Source organism: Brachycentrus maculatus, unplaced genomic scaffold (genome assembly GCF_059751285.1).
Source record: "Brachycentrus maculatus isolate JH-2025_06_01 unplaced genomic scaffold, ASM5975128v1 h1tg000026l, whole genome shotgun sequence".
NCBI lineage: Eukaryota > Metazoa > Arthropoda > Insecta > Trichoptera > Brachycentridae > Brachycentrus > Brachycentrus maculatus.
In genome coordinates, this window is record NW_028280780.1 from 2,462,864 (window position 1) to 2,488,081 (window position 25,218).

General features: G+C 29.9%; 1 pseudogene across 1 annotated transcript in view; it reads right to left on the bottom strand.

The window, feature by feature from the left end:
* Positions 1–25,218, bottom strand: part of LOC148313040 (uncharacterized) — a 39,876-nt pseudogene that overhangs the window by 9,181 nt on the left and 5,477 nt on the right. The window contains exon 3 of the transcript XR_015838493.1: positions 5,242–5,459. The product of XR_015838493.1 is annotated as an uncharacterized LOC148313040 (transcript). The remainder of the gene's footprint in view (positions 1–5,241; positions 5,460–25,218) is intronic.

The following is a 25,218-nucleotide window of genomic DNA, read 5'->3' on the forward strand; positions in this document are numbered from 1 at the left end:
GGTGCCGATAAGGGTTTGAATATTAGATATGTACTAAACCCGAAATATTCACAACATTTAAAGTATGTCCAAATACTTGTGTGCCAAATATTTTGAATAAAAATAACTAGTCAAATTTTAAGGTGCATAAAAAAATGCGTTTCTTACTATGTGAAAATAATCCGGAGTTTGGATCATGTATAAAAATTACCATAAAGGGTCTCTGCTCAATAAAATGTTTCTCAAACCCACATAGATGGCTGTTGTGAACTCATATGTACTGTGTCATGAGATTGATCAATATATCTAGGATTTCCGAAAATTTGATTAGTGTGGTTGTCAATCATGGGTAGAATGATGAATGTTGCACCTGAGTAAAGTAATCACTTAACTAACCTATCACAGGTAATAAGCCTAGTAAAAACTTAGACTTCCAAATTCTTCTTCATCTATGTTGAGATGTCAATATGTAATTTTAAAATATATTCATTTTCTTGATACAAGTACCACAAAATAAAAAAAATACGCAGGTTCTTATATATATTACAATTTTGTAGTGAAAAACGTTTCTCTTTTTAATTAAAAAATATAAATAATAACTCACTAAAATTAATTACTCGTTAGTTTAAATTTGTACCAGAAGATGAAAACAATTGTTGTTTTCGAAACTAGTCGTAAATAAAAATAAAACTGGATAAAGTGGATTATTCAAGTGTTTAATTTTAATTAAATAATCATGTCATTCCACAAAGTTAATGCCGAATCAATAAATAACTCGTTGAAAATTATGTTTTCATGCATCTCCCAGAATATATTAATAAAATCCGGTTAGGATCTGGCAAACATCTAAATAAAAGGGTCTCTGCTAAATAAAAGCTTTCTAAAACCATCCACAGATGCTGTAGCGATAATGTTTGGTTTGAGTAAAGTATTTTACGAATATATCAACTTTTAACTACGAGTATATTTGATTACACGTAATATGTTTCCAGTGGTAAAAATTAGGGATGTAATTATCTCTCATTATAACATTAGTCTTCCGTATACGATTAATCCACCATATATTTACAATCTAATTCATTCATAACTTTGAATAAATAATCGATTTACTGCAATAGATTACTTCTATCTCCTTTCTGCTGATTTATACAATTACGCAAAGGAAAATTGTTTCCGGGTAAAGGAAAAGTGGTCATCACTTTTGCTACATTATAATAAGACAGTGTGATATGTAGAGATTAGTTTGTACATATAATTTTGCTTATGCGTGAATCAAAGAAAATGTTCTTTTGAGGAAACGAACTAATCATCAGTAAGGAAATAAAGACTTTAACAAGCTTATAAAAAATACTGCCGGAAATATTATTTGTTTATTGCATAATAAAATAAACGTTTCCTCGACTTTTTATAAGTTTTTTTTTTAAATAGAATATTTTTTCTTAACCATAAACTTTCAAATGCAAATTAAAATAAAAGCCTTACAGCGAAAGCGTAACTGGGAGTGCACAACGTAGTTTTGGTAACATACACTAATGTTTGGTTGTGACGCATGGAGTTGGAAATAGAAGGAAGAAAGTATACTGGATTGCGATCCCATAGACGAATGTGCGGCAAAATGATACATATGATGGATGTTGGAATTGTGAAATAAGGCAGTATTGCAAGCCTGAGGTAATCATTATTGATACAATAAAGAATGGTGTGTTTAGATGGTTCGGACATGTGGTGCGAATAAGTGAGGAAATAACAGTTATAGAGATTTATGAGGCTCATTTAGTCAGAAATAGGAACAGAGGAAAACCGAATAAAAGTTGTCATAATTAAGTATTTCACATGCTTGAAAGTTATCAGGTCAGGAGTTAGAATAATCGGCAGATATGTATAAGGAGATACATGAATGTGGAAGAAACAAAAATATTTGCAAAAAAAGTATGGTGTGGCGGGCGCTATATTATTTTTACCTACATACCTCTGCGAGGAAGGGGTGTTATGATAGGTTAGTGAATTATTATTTAGTTCATTTTAAGGACGATTATACTCCAATACTTTAGAAGGAATATATTTAAAAAAAAACTAATTAGGGAGTACTATTTTTTATGACTTGTAAGTACTTCCTTATGATTTCAAAAGATAAACTGGTACATATTAAAAAATCTAGATAAACTTTATCGAGATAAGTTACATAATATTTCCCAGATTAGCACCAACATAGTAATATAAATAATTGATGATATTCCTCAACCACAATATCCTCCTTTCGCCATGATTTCTGTGGTCGAGGGTCAATTTATAAGTGCATAATATATTAAATTAGATAAATGGCCATATATACTTATTATCCTGAACGCGTATACTTTAAAATGTGTTAAAATATACGTTTTACATAAATAAATTTATTTTAATCACGTAATTTAAGAGTGAAATACATAAATTATATGTCAGAATACATTTTTTCTTAAAAAAATCCTTCAAGATATATTTCGCATTTAAAAACTTTGAGAAATATTATATTTTCCAATTAAATCATAAAATACATTACATTTTGTATATTAAAAGCATTGATAACTTTGTGGTATGGTTATAAAACACTCTCCTTACTATCCATTGTTTACTTTTTGTAGTACCATTTTTTTTAAAGTGGTTTTACACATAGTAAACAATGCATGGTAAGGAGAGTGTTTTGAAATAGATTATCCTATTATTTATCAGACACTGGATTTTTCACCCAACAAATGATATATCAAGATTTATATTTTAAGTATCTTTACGTTATACAAGTGCAAAAAGTGAACATTTAAGTCAGCAAGGTGGAAGGCTCTAAAATGCTCATACTTAAAAAAAATGGTCATACTTCATTCGTATAAAAAACAATAGATGCTTCTTCTCAATGGAGATACGCATAACAAATAATTAAGTATTGCATAGTATTTAAAACAATTATTAATTTATATTTTAATTTACTGAACTGGCAGTGTTTGATTCAACGATGTTTGAGAGTGAGTAATTGAATAATTTGACACAAATACTATATTAGAATTAAAATACAGTACAACCTCGCATGTAAAAAAATTGAGAATGCGCGTGTGGGTATAAATACGAAAAAAATATTGCTATAGGATATGTCAATCAAAATCACTGACACTAATAAAGGGGAATTAAAATTACTTTGTAACATATTGGTGCAATGTTTAATAGGTATTGACACTTTCTTATTTTATTATGATATAATATAGTAAAATGATATAATAATTCAAATGCGTTTTATTATGTAGCTTAAGAGATTTTCATAATTCTTTTAAGCTGAATAATTTACTAACTTATTTATTTATATATTTTTTATTCATTGGTAAGCTTTTTGCTATGAAGCAATATCTTCCAATCGGCCACAAACAGACTAGTGATAGTGATTAATGTTTGTCCATAGTAAAGGTCTTTGAAATTAATGAATAAGAAGAGAAATTGGAAAAACAAAATTATCAGTAAAAGCACAATAAATGATTTAAAAATGTATACGAGTACTTATGAAAACAAGGAATAAAATAATGAGTAGGAACTGGTCTGGAGTGATCACTTTATACACTGTGTAACATTCACCATTCTACCCATGATTGACAAACGTGTTACTCAATTTTTCGTAAGTTGTATTTAGGATAAAATTAAAAAGATCTGATGCATGTTACTTCGCCAGCGACATCATCATTAAAAGTAGTTAAAATATATAAGCATAATTCTTTCCCGAATTATTTAACATACTAAGAGATGCCTGAAAATAATCCAGAATTGCTGAAGAAAAATTTGGACATACTCAAAATATTGTGATAAATTTTGTGGTTCTCCATTGTAAAGTAATAGATAACTCTGTTTAAAATCAATATTTTACTTACATCTTTTTTTGTAAGTTCAACTGCTTTTGAAAAAAAAAATCTAATTCCATACATGATACATGGTCCATATCCAATTTATAATTATATTCAATTTTGATCAATACGTAATACATCAAAATAATTTTTTTAAACTAATACCAGATCTCTTTCACATAAAACGAAAGGTTATTATATTTTATTAGTTTAATAACAAATTTATCGATAGTAATAATTCAAGGTCAATTTATACGAAGCCTTTGATAAATCGTGAGTCAATAGTGAAAATAATTATTTATTTACAATCAATTAAAAAAAACTAAATATAGTTTTATTAGCTACAAATATCATAGAGGGCAATCTTAATGTGTATAGTAAATAAAAATAAAAATTTTCTTGGTCATAGCCAGTTTTAAAAAAATGATATAAGAAAACAACAAGGATATGTATTTTATTTTATTTTCTTTATCTGACCAGTAACCTGGTTTCCTCGTTATCGACATTAAATTAGATTGGATAAAAACAATAAAGCTGTTTTTGTATTATTATATTATATCGCGTTATTTCAGACAACCCAATTTCCACTTTATTGAACACTAACAGGAATTCAACTTTATTGAACACTAACGAATTTTGCGCTGAAATACTTGAATTTTTTTTGGCACTTACATAACAGCTATCACCAAATTTTAAAACAATTATGATATTAATTAATTATATAATCGATAACTCTACTTATTTATATTCTCACATGTCTTAAATTCACTATGGTTTCATATTTTACTTAACTACTTTTCCATATTTTCAAAACTTTTTGCTAGTATAATAAATGACGAAAGAATAGTAAACAAAACAAAAGGCGAATGTAGATGGTAATAGAAGCAAAGGAAGACCGAGTTAAGCAGTTAGATAGTTCAGAAATTTATTTAAAGTGCTTTTAATATCTGCAAAATCTTATTCTTCTACTAACCCATATCTGCACCCAATGGTGCATAGGGCACTGCATCAAATTGATGCAATGTGAAATTGATCGTTAATTATATGTAGGCAAGATGATCAGTTTTACGCTTCAGGTACCAGTCTAAGATAATATTAAATAAATATAAGAGTGAAAAAAAAACACTTTTATTTCATTTTGGCCCCCCAGAAAGTTGAACCCGGGACCTCCAACACGGTAGCGAATTGTGCTTACCACTTTATTATGGAGCCGGACGAAGTAGTTAACAGATAAAAAGGCATAATAAAGTTAATTAGTTCAGAAATTTAATTCAACTCCCTTTAATATCAGCAAAATCTTCTTCGTCTTCTGACCCTTATCGGCACTCAATGGTACACAGGGCACCACATCTATGTCAATATGATCCTTAAATATAATAAAGGATATGAAGGCGAGGTGTCTTACCTCTGTACTGGCATCCTTAGTTGTCAGCAGATAGTGTCCAGGCGAGGCTCCATACTGGAAGTGCTGAGTTCCTCCCACCACTCTTCCTTCCGCCGTCTGCCTCTTCAGCTTCCCGTGGTCACTCTCCGTCTCCATCTCCACCATGATGATACCATCCTTGCCGCTGTCTTCCTGGGGCTCCGCTGCTATATCCTCGCATAAACATACCGCGAGGATAGCTAGAAATAAAACAGAGAAGAAAGATAATAAGTATATTTTAAAGAATGACTAATTTCAATCGATTCAATCGAGTAATTGTCCGCCTCCGTAGTGTAATGGTCAGCACGCTCAGCTACCGTACTGGAGGTCCCGGGTTTGATTTCCAGGGGGGGTCAAATAAATAAAAGTAATTTTCTCACTCTTATACTTATTCAATATTACCTTGGACTGGTACCGGAAGCGGAGGGCTGATCACCTTTTCTTCATGTGTTAACGATCAAGATAACACTGCTTTTATATGATGTAGTGCTTTATGCACCATTGGGGTGCGGATAAGGGTTTGAACGAATTTCAATCGAAATGTAGCTACATCGTAGAATGCTACGCATTCCATAGAGCTGTATTGTCAGCAACATGAATGTGATCCAAAGAGCAAGAGTAGAAAGACAGTTGCTGACGGATAGCAATTTTTCAATTTTTAATGGGTGAAAAATAATTGAAATTAAAAAACAGTTTATCTTCGAGATCCTAAGCAATTTTGCTACTCAAAAATGTAATACTAAACAACTTCAACAAAATTTCAAATATTCAGGAATTAAATACTTAAATGAACTCCCTTAAGAAATAAAAAAAATTAGAAGATAAAAAATTCTTTTTAATGAATGCCCATCACATGTACGAGTATATCTTAAAAAAATATATAAAAAAGAGAAAAATACTATTTTTACCGTTAATCCAATAAAACAATAAACCTAGAGTGTAAGTCCCTCTCCAAGCACAAGAGCTCAGTCTTTTTTTTGGAGAGGCACAGCCAAACTAAAATCATCAGATTTCATAAATGTTTTTGACTCGTACCATGTTTTGTACTAATTCAAGAAATTAATTGACAAAATGATCATCACAAATTAACATATGTGTCTAATTTAGCTGTAATTTACAAATTCACTTACGTGGTTTACCTAATTGATAGTTTGAGAACCAGTAAATGCATAGTTTAATATAATATGTTATTAATCAATCAGATTAACGACAAATGCATCCTTTATTAGTCAATATGACCGTAGAAGACGTATGCATTGAAAGTGCACAATTTCGAAACGAAGGAAAGACATTTCCTGTCAGTACATTTTCTTTGCTATTTGCCGTGCGTGACAATTCCAGTTGACAAATTATGTTGTAATGATTACAGAATGTGACACAGATATTACCTACTCTATTATAAACGGATAATAACATAAATATTTGCAATTCTTTACATGTAAAATCACTTTAAGTTAGTTGATAGTTAATTAGTTAAATTTACTAACTGACTAACTGTCTCACAGCTTCCACATGGGTGGAGAGATAAGAAAGCCACACTTCTCTGCCTTTGCAAACCTCTTCCACATTAATACGTCTCCTCATACTCTCAAGTATTTAAAACATTGATTATGCCAAGTTTCCCTTTTCACTCCTTTCAACAACATCATATATCAAAAAAACTAGATATTGTAGGAGATCGTTTTTAAAGTTTAAAAATATAATCAAATTTATAAAAAATAAATCTCAAGCCACTCATTGAATATTTCACCATACAACAGATCTTTTAAGGTAAAACCTGAATGTTTTTTCAGCATTTGAAAAATATTTAGTATTTTTAAAACAAATGATTAAACAATACCTTTTCTTCAAACTGCAAAAATAGCACTTTCTGCCCGTAGCGGGTAAATATTTAGTTAAAAATATATCTGGGATAAAGTATATTTTCTGGGCATTCCGCAAACATGCACAACTGAAAATTGACGATTTTCGATTTATGACGTTGTTGAAAGGAATGAGCGATATGTCACCACATACATTTCGTTTTACTTTTCTTTCCTCACCCATTCGTTCCGCATCTCCCAACCATCATCTCTAAGCACCTTTCTTAATTTTTATCGATTATGCTTATTGCAGCCATGTATAATTTCCTTACTTTACCATTTGAATATCTATCATACATTGTTTTGACGCTGAGAGATCGCATTTCAACTGCATTTATTAAGTTGTGAATTTTCGTGAAAAAAAATTGACCGAAAAAACGCATAGTTTTCGTTGTATGAGCTATACATAAGTATATCCTTATATGTATGAGAGAAGAATTTTAGTTATTTTGAGTAAACAGTTTGTATTTTCTCTCGCTTATGAAAATACTTGTAGCTCTCAAAACTAGTAGTTTATACACTAAAAAGTGGTCTTGTATATTGTTTTATTGTTACATTGAATGAATAAATATAAAATAATTTATTAATATTTATTATTTTGTTAGTAAGTTTTGTAAATTCATTGCTGTGCCTTTTTTCTACCTGTTAATCAATAATATATTCAAAACTAAATATTATCATGCAAAGATTACTGTATCAGATTGATTATCTATCTGTTAATTTGATTGTTTTTTAATGTACATGTAAAATATCAGTATGAAGATTCAGAAATTAAAAATATTTAATGTTTTTTAATTACCGCAAACCGGTTTTTTTTATGAAACTAAATATAACATCACATTTTGATTATAATAAATATTTTTATACTTAATATAGAAAATTACGACTTTAAGTGTATTTTTTTAATAATTTGCTTATGTACAAAACATATATTTTTACGTAATATATTACCGTGAAAAATTTGAAGTAATTGCGTTAATTATTTTTTTTACGAATTTTGCTTAAAAAAGTTATATGCCAACCACATTAAGAAGAATACAACGATTCTGCTTAATAATTTATAAATGTGTTGCAATGATAATAACTCCATTACCGGTCATCTGGCTTATTTGGCCCAAGATCACAATTTTCTTTAGTTTCAGAAGATGACATTAGATGAGAGAATATGTAGTTCATGAACACAGTAGCATCACACGTTCATTAGTAAAATTTGATTATACTTTGATTTTTAAAATTAAATTAACAATAAATGGATGCAGAAATGGATTTTGATGATGATTAAAAAAGTTTGATGAAAGATTTCAAACGATTGAACGAACTCATGAATTAAAACGTATTTTAATTTTTTTTAATTATTTTTTTTTCTCTTATCCTTTCCCCCTTATTTTTAAAGTAAAGTCCTACATCCTAGACTCCTTCGTTTACTTCATTTGTATTCATTTGAATATATTCCACAAATTAAGATTCGAGGCACTGTTCACAGGACCTTGCATAAAAATGTATTAACGTGATTAAATTATCCTTCATTCTTCAACCCTTAAACGTGCATCGGGCACTGCATCGTAATGACGCAATATTTTCATGATCGTTACTCCTGCACTTCAGGGACCTGTCCAGGGTAATATTAAATAAATATGAGAATGTAAAATCACTAATATTTATTTGAACCCCCCCCCCCCACCCCTGGGATTCGATCTCCTGCACGGTAGCAAAACACGTTAACCAATACACCACGGAGTCGGACTATAAACTAGTAAATTGAAGTTGGATTTATCTACACTAAATAATAAAATCGTCAACTTTTGCCTGTAATTCCAACCGAGATAATACTATAGTTTCTCAATCAATATTTTCCAAAAATTCTATACAACGAAATATATTTATGTTTATTACAATGTTTATAAATGTTTTACATAATATGTGCAACGTTTTCCCAAAAAGAGAAAAATTCTACTCAAATATTAAAAAAATGTTTCACTTTCTACGTATATTTTTTATTCATATAATTATTTTTTGTAATTTAAATAATTATTTTTAAAAAATTTCATTAACTTATCGATAGTATTATTTTTCGAAACGAAATATGAATGTCCAAGTATTACACCCATAGCTTAATCGTGCCGGAAAAAACAGTTGTTACTTTTAATACTATTATGATAATTCATATTATTTTTGTATTGAATAAATAAATTATCTAAGTTGCTATTATCTTTCTAATCATATTAAAAATATATTACGCAACAGTTGACTGTCGTACGATTAGATGCATTAGGTGGTTAAGGCCATTTCCCACAGTGGCCTTCCGTCATTATAACAATATGTTATGACAATGTATTAGGTAATATCAAAATTATGAAATAAAAAAGGTTGCCTTTTAATAACGTAAAAACGTAACAGCTTTCTAACCGCGATGAAATTAAATTGAACTAGTCTTGTGGCAAAATATAATACGTTTCTTTTTACTCACATTCAGGTAACATAAGTGAATTTTATAAACACAATAATATATTTAATGGTTCCTGTATTACTTCCGATGTTATTTAGTACTTACATATGTTTTGAAACTAATGGAAACTTTTAACTTACGTTTTTGTTGTGGTTTTCTAACCGCAAAACTATATTTGATTTTTTCTAAGAAATTAACCGCGACATCTTCATAATACTACTATCACTATTATCATTACGCCGTTTCTCCGCAGGGGTAGGAAGAGAGGATGGAACGCCGAAATCTTGTGTTCTGACTACATTTCTCGCTTTCTTCACATCCTTAACGCCCTAGACTGAGCTTAATATGTATCTTAATATGTATGTATATGTCCACCTCCGTAGTGTAATGGTCAGCACGTTTGGCTACCGTTCTGGAGGTCCCGGGTTCGGGGTTCAAATAAATCACAAACGTTCCCTTATGCTCAACCTGGTTTGCACACCCTATATGTAGTGTAATGGTCAGCACGCTTGGCTGCCATATTGGAGGTCCCGAGTTCGATTCCCAGGGATATAAGTAATAAATTAAGTGATTTTTCACTGCAATATTCATTCAATATTATCCTGGAATGGTACCTGAAGCGGAGGGCTGATCACCTTTCCTTCATGTCTAAACGATCAAGATAACACTGCGTTTATATGAAGCAGTGCCCTATGCACCATTGGGGTGCGGATAAGGGTTTTATATTATATATCTTTTTCCGGGCTATTCTGTAAACTGTTGGGATCAGATCTCCTCGTCCTCAGGTTGTAGGTCCTTATATCACATACAACGCTACCTAGGCAATGCTTTAGATTGATTTTATGTTTCTGTAGCATCCATAAATGTTTTGGTCTTCCTCTACATGTCTTTCGAGGAAGATCCATTGCGATCGTCTGATTTACAAAATGTTCAGGTTCTCTACGTCCTATATGCCTATACTATCTCAATTGCTTTTTTTCTATCTCACTTCTGACTCTGGCCAATGTCTGTACACGACGGATTCGTCAGTTCTTTGGACAATTCGAAGATAACCTGGAACGACTGGTTGTGATCGGTAGCATGAAGGGGAAGAGAGGGAGAGAGAAATCCCCACACGATGGACCGATCAAGTTAAGGCAGCAGCAGGCACCTCTGCGGTTGGAGCGCTGCGTGCAGCGCAGTCAAGGTATAACTGGATAAGAGTCCTTGCTTCGTCAAGGGTCACAACTCTCAGTAATGAGTAATAATATGAAGAAGAAGAATTATTGATGTCAGTTACACCAAGACTTCTACGAATGCGTGAACTCTTTATATTGTAACACTCTCCTTATCGTTCATCGTTCACTTTGTGTAATACCACTTAAATAAACACGATTTATCTTATAATTTGTCTTCTTTCTCTCTTTCAAAATTTTAATTTTGTACAAATTTTAGACCGTAATATGTTTATTAATGACCTGATGATGGAATGATTATTCATAAGCCGGTATTCAAGAATTAGTGTTTATTAAAGTGGTATAACACAATGTGAACGATGAATGATAAGGAGAGTGTTACATTGTGTCAGGTTGTAGTCCCGTGGTTAGTGTCGCGGACTCTTAGTCAGAGTTTCTCGGTTCGAATCCATTCTATAAGAATTTAATGCCTATTTCTAACAATGAGCCGCTTAGACTTACAGTAACATGAAATTGAAATATTTGTGTTTATCATAAAAACACAAATATTTCTCTTTAAAAAAAGTGCTTTTAATTTACAAAATAACTTTATATCGTCTCTAAAAACCTAGTTTGCACCATATGCAATTAATTAATAAAAACACATTTCGTTCACTCCTTTCAAGAACGTCATAAATCAAAAATCGTCAATTTTCAGCTGTGCATGTTTTCTGAATGCCCAGAAAATGTACTATATCCCAGCAAAAGAGGCTTATTTTTAACTTAATATTTACCCGCTACAGGGCAAAAAGTGTTGTTTTTGAATTTCGAAGAAAAGGTATTGTTTAATTATTTTTGTTGAATAATCTAAATATTTTTCAAATGGAGAAAAAACATTCAGGTTTTACCTAAAAAGATGTGTTACACAGTAAAAAGTTCAATAAGTGGCTTGATATTTATTTTCAATAAATTGTATTATATTTTCAAACATTAAAAACGTTCTCCTGATAAATCAAGTTTTTTGATTTATGACGTTCTTGAAAGGAGTGAGCGATTTGTGAGATTGGATGCTTTCTTTTAAGGGAAATTATCGTCAATAATAGTCATTTAACTCAATTAGCACCATGGCTTTTTCAACACCATGGGATTAATATCTTCGAGCACAAAATTGATCACCGCCTCCATTCAGTGATTGCTATTAATGGGCGTATAAGAAAGTATGTATGAACGTATGATGCATAATTTGGTTCAGTTTCTACAAACATCCGTTTCGTATTCACATTTTTCGCTTTTTTATTTTTCGTTCATCAACCGCAACATTATCGAGTAGCAAATTGTTTGACCGTTACTAACTGCATATAGCATACATGGCTGAATCGAAAATGAAAGAGTTCTTCTATCATATCTCTGGGTTTTTTTTTAGTGTTGGCGAACACCTCTTAGGAAATAAAAATCATGATTATTTTATTTATATATATATATATATATATATATATATATATATATGTATATTATTTATATATATATATATATATATATATATATATATATATATATATATATATATATATATATATATATATATATATATATATATATATATATATATATATATATATATATATATATATGTATATATATATATATAAATAAATATATATATATATATATATATATATATATATATATATATATATATATATATATATATATATATATATATATATATATATATATATATATATATATATATATATATATATATATATATATATATATATATATATATATATATATATATATATATATATATATATATATATATATATATATATTATTGATTCTTCAATAATGTTATAAAATGTATAAAAATTTTGGAGTCAAATAGATAAATTGTATTTTATTGTCCGCCTCCGTAGTGTAATGGTCAGCACGCTCGGCTACCGTTCTGGAGGTCCCGGGTTCGATTCCCAAGGGGGGTAAAAATAAATATAAGTGATTTTTTCACTGTAATATTTATTCAATATTACCATGGACTGGAACCTGAAGCGGAGGGCTGATTACCTTTCCTTCATAAGTAAAACGATCATGATAACACTGCGTTTATATGACGCAGTGCCCTATGCACCATTGGGGTGCGGATAAGGGTTTTATTATTATTATTATTGTTAAAAACCCATAAAAATAAAATTTGCGACAGTTGTATTGTCTTGTTATGGCATTTTCAAACTAATGTCAAACTAATTTAGTAGACTTAAAATATCAGTGTTTGATTTTATCATTAGATATATAATTTTAAATGGAGTTCTACAAATTATACGCCAAATCTATAAACAACTCACAAATTGCTCAACTAATGTCGTAGCAATCGACCTTAATTCATGAATGTATCACAAACCTCACCGGCATGCGGGAGAATCTAAGATCATTGCATTTATGCAATTATACATTTATGTATTTATACAGGTTTCAAGAATTAGTAAAATACATATACGCATATTCAACAATGGGCAGAATTGTGAACGTTACACAAGTGTATAAAGCAATCGCTTAAGTCAGCCAAATGTCAGGCTTAGGATGTTCAGACTTCTATATACATGTTTCATATCAAGTTGAAACACTTTTAAAAAAAAAGACATCTCATCCGTAGAGTGAAAAATCCAATGATAGATTTAATAAGTAATATTAACATTATGATGGCACCACTGCTCAGTTTGTGGAACATGTACTGAGATCTTGCCTAATGTTTGAGTGAAACAGGTGGATTCTCCAACTGGAGTGTGATGCTCACAATATCGACTCCCTGAACCCACAGGAGATGCTAAGAAGTAGAGACGTCACCAAGTTGTGCATGGACTACCTGGAAAGTATAGTTGTGGAGATGAAAAACTACAATGAAGGAGGATTGACGTCGGAGCCGGGAATTGTAGAACAACTATGACCAATATTTACGGAGCTAAATGTAGTGGAGTTAAGCGGCTGAACGCTGCTCTACTCTCTTTTTCTTCTCCCACATAATACAAACTGGAAAACATTAAAGTAAAAGTGTAAAAACCCCTTACCCGTAGCATGACCTTGCATTTATAAGCAGGGTGCAAGAAAGCGAAAGAAAGAAAAAAATATTAAAAACATATGGATTTAAATTCAGCACTTATTAATTTACTGTTTTGTATTGTCCATTAATTTAAGTGTATCTGTTACGAATTATAAATACTTGTTTGATTGATTGATCATTTGGTATGATATCAAGTAAGATTTACTATGTTACAAATTAAAAATCAAAATAAAACAAATATCCGTAAATCATTAATTAGCTCCGTATGGAAATTAAAAACTCGTTATTCTTTATCAAACCGGAAATCTCTCATAAGTTACTGGAACTATCGTGTTGATGCATTGACTCCATTTAGTTAAGCTATTTACAGAAAATAACTTTCGTTTCTTGTCTTGTGCTACGCGCACGTAACACAAGTAGTTCGTAAATTAAACTACGTGAATTTAGTCATTAGGAATTTAAAGTGTTACAAATTTGGAGAAGGTTACTAAGAAGAAAAGAAAAATTACACCAGTAATCAGTGAAAGGGTGGGATGTAAGAAAAATGGGTAAGGACATATTTCTAGTTCAAGTGTTCATTAAACGCAAAAGTATAGTTTGATATATCACGTTCATTTATTATGTCTTAATCGGCAATCAAACTTTATCGTCCAAGTGAAAATCCGGTCAAAAGAATTATGTTTGTCAAGAATTACGTAGTATTTAACCTTGTAATTATAGGGTTGTTGAATTATTATTTTTTAAACGTTGAATATATCGCTCACTCCTTTCAAGAACGTCATATATCAAAAATCGACAATTTTCAGTTGTGCATATTTCGGAATGCCCAATAGTTCTATATCCCACCAAAAGCGACATATTTTTAACTTAATATTTGCCCGCTACAGGGCAGAAAGTGCTGTTTTTGCATTTTGAAGGTTTTGTTTAATAATTTTTTTTTTAAATTAACTAAATATTTTTCAAATGGAGAAAAAACTAAAATATCTGTTGCATAGTAAAAAGTTCAATAAGTGGCTTGATATTTATTTTTATTACATTGTATTATATTTTTAAACTTAAACACGATCTCATGAAAATCAAAATTTTTTTATTTATAATTTTTATTATTTTTTTATTTATGTTACTATTCTTTTTTGTGTTGTATTTTTCTTTTCAATATGCACTTCATGTTTATATTTTTATAATGAATTCATTTTGGTTTAGTTCGATTTGCTTTTTTTGTTGATTCTTTTTTTTTTAACTAACTAACCATCACGCCGCTTATAATAGAGCGCCACACCACTCTGTCCTTGCAAACATTCTTCGCCTCTTCCACGTTCATGCATCTCCTCATACATACCCGCCGATTGTTACGACTCCTAACCTGACCACTTTCAAGTATTTGGCATACCTGATCGTGACATGTTTTTCTCGGTCTTCCTCTGCTTCTTTTCCCGCTAAATTTCGCCTCATAAATTTGTTTTACCGTTCTTTCATCACTCATTCGCTCCACATGTCCAAACCATCTCAACACACCTTTCTTAATTTTATCGATAATGCATATCTCAGCTTTGCATTCCTTCCTTATTTCACCATTCGTACATCTATCATACATCGTTTTGTCGCACATTCTTCTGAGAGATCGCATTTCGACTGCATTCAGTCTACTTTCATCCTTCTTTTGCCAACTCCATGTTTCACTTCTATACATTAGAGTTGAAACCAGGACTCCGTTGTGCACTGCCAGTTTAGCTTCCGCTGAAAGGTTTTTAATATGTAATTACAGATTATTTTTAATATGTAATTAATAATTTTTAATATGTAATTAATATGTAATTACAGAGAGATAAAAAAGAGAGTCAGATGGAAGTTTTACAAATTCACACATTAAAATGTTGGAGTTAAAAAACGTGAAATAATTATTTAAATTAAATAATGTTTAACGTTTTTCGAAGTGCATCTGTTATAAAATTATTAAAAAAGTTCAGCAATGTAAGAAGACGGAAATAATTTCATCTAATAAAAAATGTTGCAACATTCTATAAAGTTCATGGAAATATCATGTATTCATCGAATATAATAGGAATGCATCGAAATTTTGTATATTCGATGTATTTCGATATTTATTTATAATTACTTTTCTTACCTCATATAGGAAACGCAACATTTTATCTGAAAAACATCTGCTTCTCAATATTGATTAAAAAATTTAAAAAACAACATTACATTTTTCATATTTCCGCCGTATGATATAATTACTAATTTAAAATCAATACCTTTTATTGGCTAAAAAATTATTAAATGCATCGGATTTTTAGCAGCTGACATGTATATTACATGCATATAAATAACATGAGTATATGCACAATTTAAAATTTACTGCCTAACATAGAAGCAAAACATATAACCGGCAAAGGTTTGAAATTAGAGCGAACGCTGTTGAAATGCGCTCCCTCAGACGAATGTGTGCAAAATCGTGTATGACAGAATTAACAACGAAAATATTATAATGGAATGTAAGGCTAAATTAGGGATCATTGAAAACATAAGGAAATTTGATTAAGGTGGTTGGACACGTGGAACGAATGGATAACGAAAGAATGACTAAGAAAGTATATTTGGCGAATGTGAGCGGGAACAGAACGAAAAGAAGGACGAAAAAGACTTGGCATGAACAGATGAACAGATGAACAGATCAATCGGAGCCGTAAATCTGGTTGTGTCAAAAATCTATATAAACCGAAGGCATGTATAATTAAATGTATGAATGTGACGGATCCTAGGAGTGTATGTTAGGACAGAAAAGTATGCGTTACATTCTCTTTGCCTACCCTTGCGAATAATCGGAGGGCATGTATGAATAGATGGAAAGAAGCTAGAGGTGTATGTTAGGACAAAAGAGTGTGGCATCCCATTCTCTCTGCCTACGTCTGTGGGAAACGGGGTGATGGTAGTAGCAGTAAGTAGCCTAAGTACGTAAATTCCAGCCAAGAAAATATTTCAATGACATTGTTATATTACCACGTTACAGTATAAATATTCATTGTCGCTAAAGTTATTCCGTATTTCAACGATGTTACTGACCGCAAATGTAAATATGATGACATTAGTATGTTCAAACTGTCATCAAATAACGTCTAGAAAGTTAATCTGGAATCTTCTTTCGTTCCTTATTCTGAACATCATATCAATGCTCACATTCCGCATACCAATATCAAGAAAAGCGTAGTTTTGCATTTATATACTTAAGCTAAATTTCATATCTAAGAAATGAAACTAGAATTTTACTTTTTAGTGTTATTTCTTGTTTCATACTTAAGAATATAAAATAAAATAAATAAAACCCTTATCCGCTCCCGAATGGTGCATAGGGCACTGCATCGTATAAACGCAGTGTTATCTTGATCGTTTTTACACATGAAGGAAAGGTGATCAGCCCTCCGCTTCAGGTACCAGTCCATGGTAATATTAAATAAATATTACAGTGAAAAAATCACTTATATTTATTTACCCCCCTTGGGAATCGAACCCAGGACCTCCAGAACGGTAGCCGATCGTGCTGACCATTACACCACGGAGGCGGACAAGAATAAATAGATTATAATAAATGTTGAATGGAATCCTTGTTATCGTTTTTATTTTAATTTAAATGTTTAATAAACACTAGTATAAAACTACTATTGAGTTTATTAATGTAAATACAAAAAGGTGAATATAAAAACTCATCTGTATTTTCACCTATTGATGATATCATTCGAATTATGAATCGAACGAGTGAAGAAAGGATAGTAAAAAATATGAGGCTAATATGGTTGGTAATAGAAGCAGAGAAAGACGAAGAAAACTAGGCATGATATCAATGATGAGATGAATGAATGTGAAGTGGCAAAAATAGTGTGCAAAGACAGATTGGTTGGCGCTGTATACTCATTGCCTACCCCTGCGGGAAAGTAGTATGATGATTAGTTAGTAGTTTTTGTTAGATGACAACATTGTTATTAGTTCTCGAAACTAGTCGAATTTTATTAAATAACAATTATATTATTTTACTACATTTTTTATTTGACCATTGAGCGGGCTTCGTTGTTACTGACAACATAAGACTGGTTTTCCAGTCAAATGAAGGTGGTAACGATAAAACCGGCTTACTGGTCGACCAAAAAAAAAAGTAGAAATAACTTTAAAATTATTTTTATTTTAATATGATATGAAAATTCATTATGTATGATTTTGGGTGCATCGTCAAAAAAAGTAGACATCCCAAAAATATGTCTCAATTTTTGTAACAATTAATATATAGAAAATTAATCAATTAATTAATATTTTTTAAAAAGTAGGTTAAAAAACCTTACATTTTTACTAAATCACACATTTCCTGTATTTGCAATAAAACACCATAATTCATCATCATTTGAACATCAATAAATTAGATCGTCAAGACAGCACTTATACGAATAATAACTAATGAATAGTTTTTGTTGTTCGTTCTAATGTTGTTAATTTAATTATTTCATTTACAATTATTATTCCGACGATGAACAACAAATGTCGAGTACAGCGCTCTGCACGAAGACACGCCTAATTAAACTTCTGTTCAAAGCATCGCTGTTATTTCCTTTGCCAATAATAAAAATTCACAATATAACTTCCTAGATTAAAACAATTTCTAGTAATATCTTCCTATCTTCGAAGTGAGAAATTCAAGAAATACACTAAGTATCTCGTGTGAAAAGAGTTTATATTATTTTTATTAAATGCATAGTAATTTTAATACACAATGATATTTATACATACAAAATTATTTCAAAACAAAAATTGTGTTTGTACCCGATAATTGTTAAAATTTAATAATAAAAAATAAAACAATTTTAAAATATTTTTACTCGCTCAATAATACTTATTTGCAAGATAAATACTCTAAAACATTTTAGTATACAACATTTTGAGTGTTCCTATTCCTTGTTTACAAAACTGGATTATCTCCAATTAGGAGTTATTTTTAATATTATTTTCTTGAAATCTCAACAAAGATGAAAAATAATATGGAAGTCTGGGCATTTACAGGGCTTACGACCGTCACAGGCTGATTTAACTAATCACTTTACATACGTGTAACATTCAGCAATTCTACCCATGATTGAAAACCACACTACTCAAATTCTTGGATTATCTATTTCTATGAACCTACATATTTTGAAACATTATTCTTGAATTACTAGAACTTCACTAGAGACATCTATTAGTGAAATGAAAGGAAGCTATGTTTGTTATTCAAATTCGAAACAAAGTGCTTGAATTCAATACAATTTCACGGGAGACATCTATGGTGGGATGAAAGAAGAAATAATATAAAAATTATATGAAAATTTACTCTTAATTGAAAAAGTACAAGCTACCTTGATTACTCTCACGAAATTCATGAATATTTTATTCTCCAACTAACTGTATGCAACCACGCGTTATGGTGGCTCGTTCTGGTATAATAAAATAGAAAGAATAGACACAGCACACATTTCTAATATGTTTTATTTCACAATTTATACAATATTTTTGCAGCTGTCAAAAATCACGCTGTCTGCCTTAACAATGCAATAGCATGTTTTTTTGATTATTCGTTTAATAGGTGGCGCTGCCATTGTCTTAAAATACTGTTTTTCCAAAAATGAATATTTTTATCTGCCGAAGTAAAAAACACATTTGACAGGTCACTATTAATTTTTTGTATTAATTTATATACATTTCTTTTATTATTTCAGATTATTTTAATTAGCTACACCTAGCCACGGCATCATAAGGCTTAGTCTGGTTGAATGGAAAAGAAGAAAAAAGGGGAAGGTTGTGTCAAAATATTTAATTAATTGGTGATTGGGTTAAGTAGATTTGAGATTTGATCAAACTAACGAAGCCCTTAAGAAGGGAGAGAAGGGGAGAAGGTAAGGGTCCTTGAGGAGAACTCTTAACATATAAATACCTTTCTAAAAATGCCCCTGTTTCAAATTACATACAAAAATTCCGCACAAGAGATTTTTTTAAACTCTTTTTTTTTATTTGTGCGAGATTGTTAAATACCAATCGGTGATATTTTTTAACATCGTTATAATCATTACATAATAAAAATATACTCTTTTTTCATATCAAAAACGATAAATCAATAATTATTAATGACTAGCCAATTTGAGACTAAAATTTGTCGATGAATACGAATATACTGGTACAATAGATAAATATTTGAACTAATGAACAAATTATTTGTTGTGTCATCTGTCACTAAGATAAATGATTTGTGTTAGTGTAGCAAACTTTTCTACACAATATTTTACAGGTGAAGGTGAAAGTTCTCTTTGAAGCATAAAAGCGAGTAGAATAATGATCAAAGTATCATTAAATATCAAAAAAATGTAACCATTAAAATATGTGTAAATTGGGTTTAAAGGTGGGATGGCAATATCCTGTTTAAATTTTATTTGCTTTACACCTAGGTAACATATAACGTAATTGAATTTTTTGCTTGAAACACCGTTTTCGAACTGACAATTTTTTTTTTCGAAATAAACAGGGTTTTGAAAATTAAAGGCTTATTGAATGATATAGTATCCATACGAGTGAAAAAAAAATTAAAAAATTTTTTTTTAATATATTTTAAACCAATATAGTCTAAATATAGTCGTGTACTGAATTATATATTTGCGAGTACCCCTTTTATATTTAAACGTCCATTTACGTGCTTATCTTTGTATTTCAGATAAATTGAGAGATCTAGTGTAACATTCTTCTTTTCAGAAATTGATTACCGAAACATTATTTTATTACCAAGTTTGTATTTCGAATATTCGGTCATGGTCAGGTCAGGAGTCGAAATAATTGGCGAGGATATACGAAAAATTTCCATTTATATTAAATTTGAACAGTAACAATGAAACCCGGTCACTGGTCAAATAAAATAATGTGGAAAAAACTATATATTTGTTGTTTTTTTTAGATAAATAGTACATAAATTGATAATAACGTGTTTGCACCATATACCTTATTGAAAACCAATTAAAATCAATTCATAATCTTATATTATAATCGTTATATCTTGGTAAATACCGTGGGCGTTAAGAGAAAATTAATACCGGATTTATAAAACTCGTTCAACAGAATAAATTAAATTTCGATGTAATGTAATTTTACGGTACAGAAAACATGAAAATTGTCATAACCCTCATAAAATTGTAAAAAAAAACCAAAAACAAAATCGTACTATTGTACAAATTATTGTTTTATAATTTTTTAAATAATTTTATAGTATTTAAAATATTTTTATTTGATTATTTGTTTGAAAATTTTACTAAAATTTCTTATTGTTATTTTCGCAGATACTTTGTGTTTTATTTACTTACTAAAGGTAGTAGGTCCTTTTATAATTGACAACGTCACCTAGGCCACGCTTTCCAATCCTGTTATCTTTCTGAAGCATCAATTTATTTCCTTGTCTTCCTCTAGAATCTAGAGTCTAGATGTATTTATTTATTCATTTTATTTATTGGTTCACACGCCTGAAAGGCTTTTAAATGCAAAATATAAATAAATAATTTAATACAGCAATGTATTGCAGCGTTTGTATACATGACGTAATATAAAATAAATACATAGAAGAAATAAATTTAAAATTTAAAAATAAAGTTTTTCACGAAAATAGCGCCGTATAAATTATTTCAATTTATTAGTATTATTAAATGTGAAATAAAATTTATACATGAAGAACATCCATGGCGATTGCTTGGTTCACAATATGATAAAATTCTCTGTGTCCTGTATGCCCATTCCATCTCAATTGGCTTTCCTTTGCCTTACTACTGATGACTGTTACACCCAGGCTTCCACCATAAAGCAGTTATATTTTTTTATTAAATATTATAGCTGTTTTATTAAACCCTTAAGAAATATTTTGGTGTTTTTTTAAAAATAAATATGTTTGTTTTTGTTAAATTTATGTATTTCAAAATTGTGAAATATGTAATTAAATTACTGTACAAATCTTCTTTAAGTTTGCGAACTTCCAGCCTTAATTAAAAAATCTGGGGCATGTTGACTAAACAATGGAATTAAGTATTGCGCAAAATAATAATTCCGAACATCATTGTCATCTTCCTTGATGACAATATAACAATTTGTTACATTTAGCTTGCGCCGAATATTTCGCAATATCGGGGTATCTCGCTGCCTAATAAGATACGGATCGTTAAGTAATATCCAGATTCCTCGTGACAGCCAGTTAAGAAATGCGAGCACAAAACGTACGTTCACTTTGACAAGTTTCGTCTGAACGAATAACGCAGTATCGATTTAACCGGTGAATGGTGCTATGTTACTGGCAACAGGTTAATAAGAATGTTTTAATTATTAAACGTTTCTATAAATGAAAGGAAATATTTAATTTATTCAAGGAAACGACCAATCTGTAATAAAATCAGTCGAGAACGATAACGCTGTAAAAACTATGGAATCTATACAATATGTACAAGTAAAGATTTATTTTTTATTTATGTTCTATTTGATCATTATAATACCATTATTTCTTAAAATCTAATTTGACACGTGTTTTGTTTTTTGTTTTCACAATTATTTTCAAATATCGTAAATGAAAATGATGCGGAATGCATCAAAACACGTGTCACACTAGATTGTTAGATTAAACTTGTAGCATTTCAAAAAATGTGGTATTAAAAAAAATACTTAGAAAATACTTTTCGAAAAGATATTTGTGTAAGTGATTTTTTTTATTTGTTTCCTTTAAACATGCTTCTAAAGTAATGATTTTTATATGTCTTTTTACGATAACTTTTTTCGATTTATTCAACATTTTGCCGTGTGCTTTCTTGTTTGTTAATTTCTTATCTGTTTTTCAGTCTTGTTAGACTTAATCCTATGTCCCAAAATGAGAAATGGAAATTACTCATCGGGAATATCATATATCTGACTAACGTACGTTATTTTTTTTAATGAATTTTTATACAATAATTTATGTATTTAAACCTTAAAACATAATTTGTAAAAGTACTTGGATACATTCAAAATATTGTGGATAAACAAATAACTTAATTATAACAAATAAAAGTTGGAAGATATTTATATTAATAGTACACTCATTGTATAAACATTTTTTAATAGACTTCTTTTATGTTATATTATAATTGTCCATTAATAATATTTTAGTATTCGTAGATGACCCTTGTCTTGTCTACAAATATAGCACTTCTATACTGGAGTTATGAACAAAGTGAATGGATCTAACATTTACCTCCTACTTTATAAGACCATATAGATAATGCTGATCCTATTTTGATCTAACTAATGGATAATCCTCTATGTAGGTATTATGATATATTATATGAGTTTGTATGCAAGGCACAGACTCCTTTGACCGACCCACACGATGTTTTATTTGATTTTTTTTTAATATGCTTAAAGTAATAACGTAACAATTCAAACAATAATTATCGGATGGTAATATAAGGAAAGAATGCTAGGCTGAGATAAGCATTATCGATAAAATTAAGAAAGTGTGTTGAGATGGTTCGGACATGTGAATCGAATGACCGAAGAAATAATAGGAAAATAAATTTATGAAGCAAATGTGATTGGTAATACAAGCAGATGAAAACCAAGGAAAACTTGGCATGGTCAAATATTACAAATATTTGAAAGTGATCAGATGAGGAGTCGGAATAATCAGCGGGTATGTATAAAAAAAGATGCATCAATGTGTAAGAGGCGAAGATTGTTTGCAAAGACAGATTGGTTTGGCGTTCTATTCCTTCTGCCTACCCCTACGGAGAAGCAGCGGGATGATTTATTAGTTAGTTAGTTAATTTGAATTATAATTTTGATCAATGTCTACTTTATCCTTGATTCCTTGATCCAAATAAAACTGTAAAATAAATGTCGACATTTTTTCTTTTTTTTCTTCCTTTGTGTTATATTCCTCTTTTGTGCATTTTTTCATAAAAAATAAATATTCTTACATATTTTTTATAAAGTTTAATGCATACAATTCAATTTTTACAATCAATGTTTTGACATATCCTATTTTTAATTAAAAATTTCTGCAGATAATCAATATGTACGTTCTTTGCTATGTAATAATCAGTCCGAGTACAAAAAAAGTAAAATTATTGTAATCATAAAGTACTCGTGGGTTATTAAATAGAGTCTAAAGAAAATTAATTTTTATTTTCAAGGTTTATTTTTTTTTCTTTCATTTAAAAAATAAGCTAAACCCACAATTTATGACCTAATTTAGTCCTACAAAAATAATATGTTTATATAATTATAACCGAAGCATATCCGGTTTCGTTTGAATATCCACGGTGATAGTTTGATAGACTGGCATCTGTCAGCCTATATATAAATTATACTTACAAACAGCTTTGACGTAATACATACTTAAAACGACAAAACGCTTAGTTTTTAATGCATTGCAGGTTGATTACGACAAACAATTAATTGTTGTATGATAAACTGATATTTAAGTTTTGTTGATGATTAATGATTTTTCAAAAATATGATCTGAATGACAACGACATTTAAACATGGCAGCTATCAATAGTTAAGTGCAAAGATGTCCACGTAAATCACTTTACACAAAGGGTTTTTTTTTTGTTGCTATCGGTATTTCTAGATTATATATGTAATTCAACAACAAGTACCTATAGAGCTTATTTCACTTTTATTTGATTTGACCAGTTACCGACTTTAAACTTAATGAATCGTTACTGACATCATTGGACATCAGATATCGGTAACGATGAAACCGGTCACTTATTAAATAAAATGAAGGTGGAAAAATTACATGGTTGTTGTTTTTTATTGTATAAAATGCAGTTTCAACTAGAAAGTTTAGTAAAAAAAACTGGATTATAAAATTTGTATTGATTTTATTTTCCGTATATGAGTATGCAAAAATATAGAAAAAACAAATTGTGATTTTCAATGTCAAAAATGATATCACTGAAAATCGGATGAAAAAATGGTTAAATTTTGTATCCAGTTTTATGAGCTGTTCCTGTACAAATAATTTAATCCGATGATCTCCGCAATAGTAGGGTACTGTTATTTTAAATAACTTTAATATATAACGAAGTGCATACAACACTGTACACGATAAAGTGCATCGCAATATGCAATTATTGTTCATCAACTGCATTCAATTTTCCTTTCTCGTGGGAATGTTTTAATTATGATTGCATCTCATTTTGTAAAATAAATCAGGTTTTCATCCAACATAATCATGAAATTCATACAGTACATGCATACACTAATGGAACTAAGGATAATAGCTTTTTTATAATTAATCAAATGCTGCAGTAATTTGTCTGCAATGCCATTAATCTGTATACATGTTATTTAACCTTTTCCTTTCTGAGCATACAATACACGTGATCCGAATGGGGGTATTGGGAGTACCCAATTCATATTTGT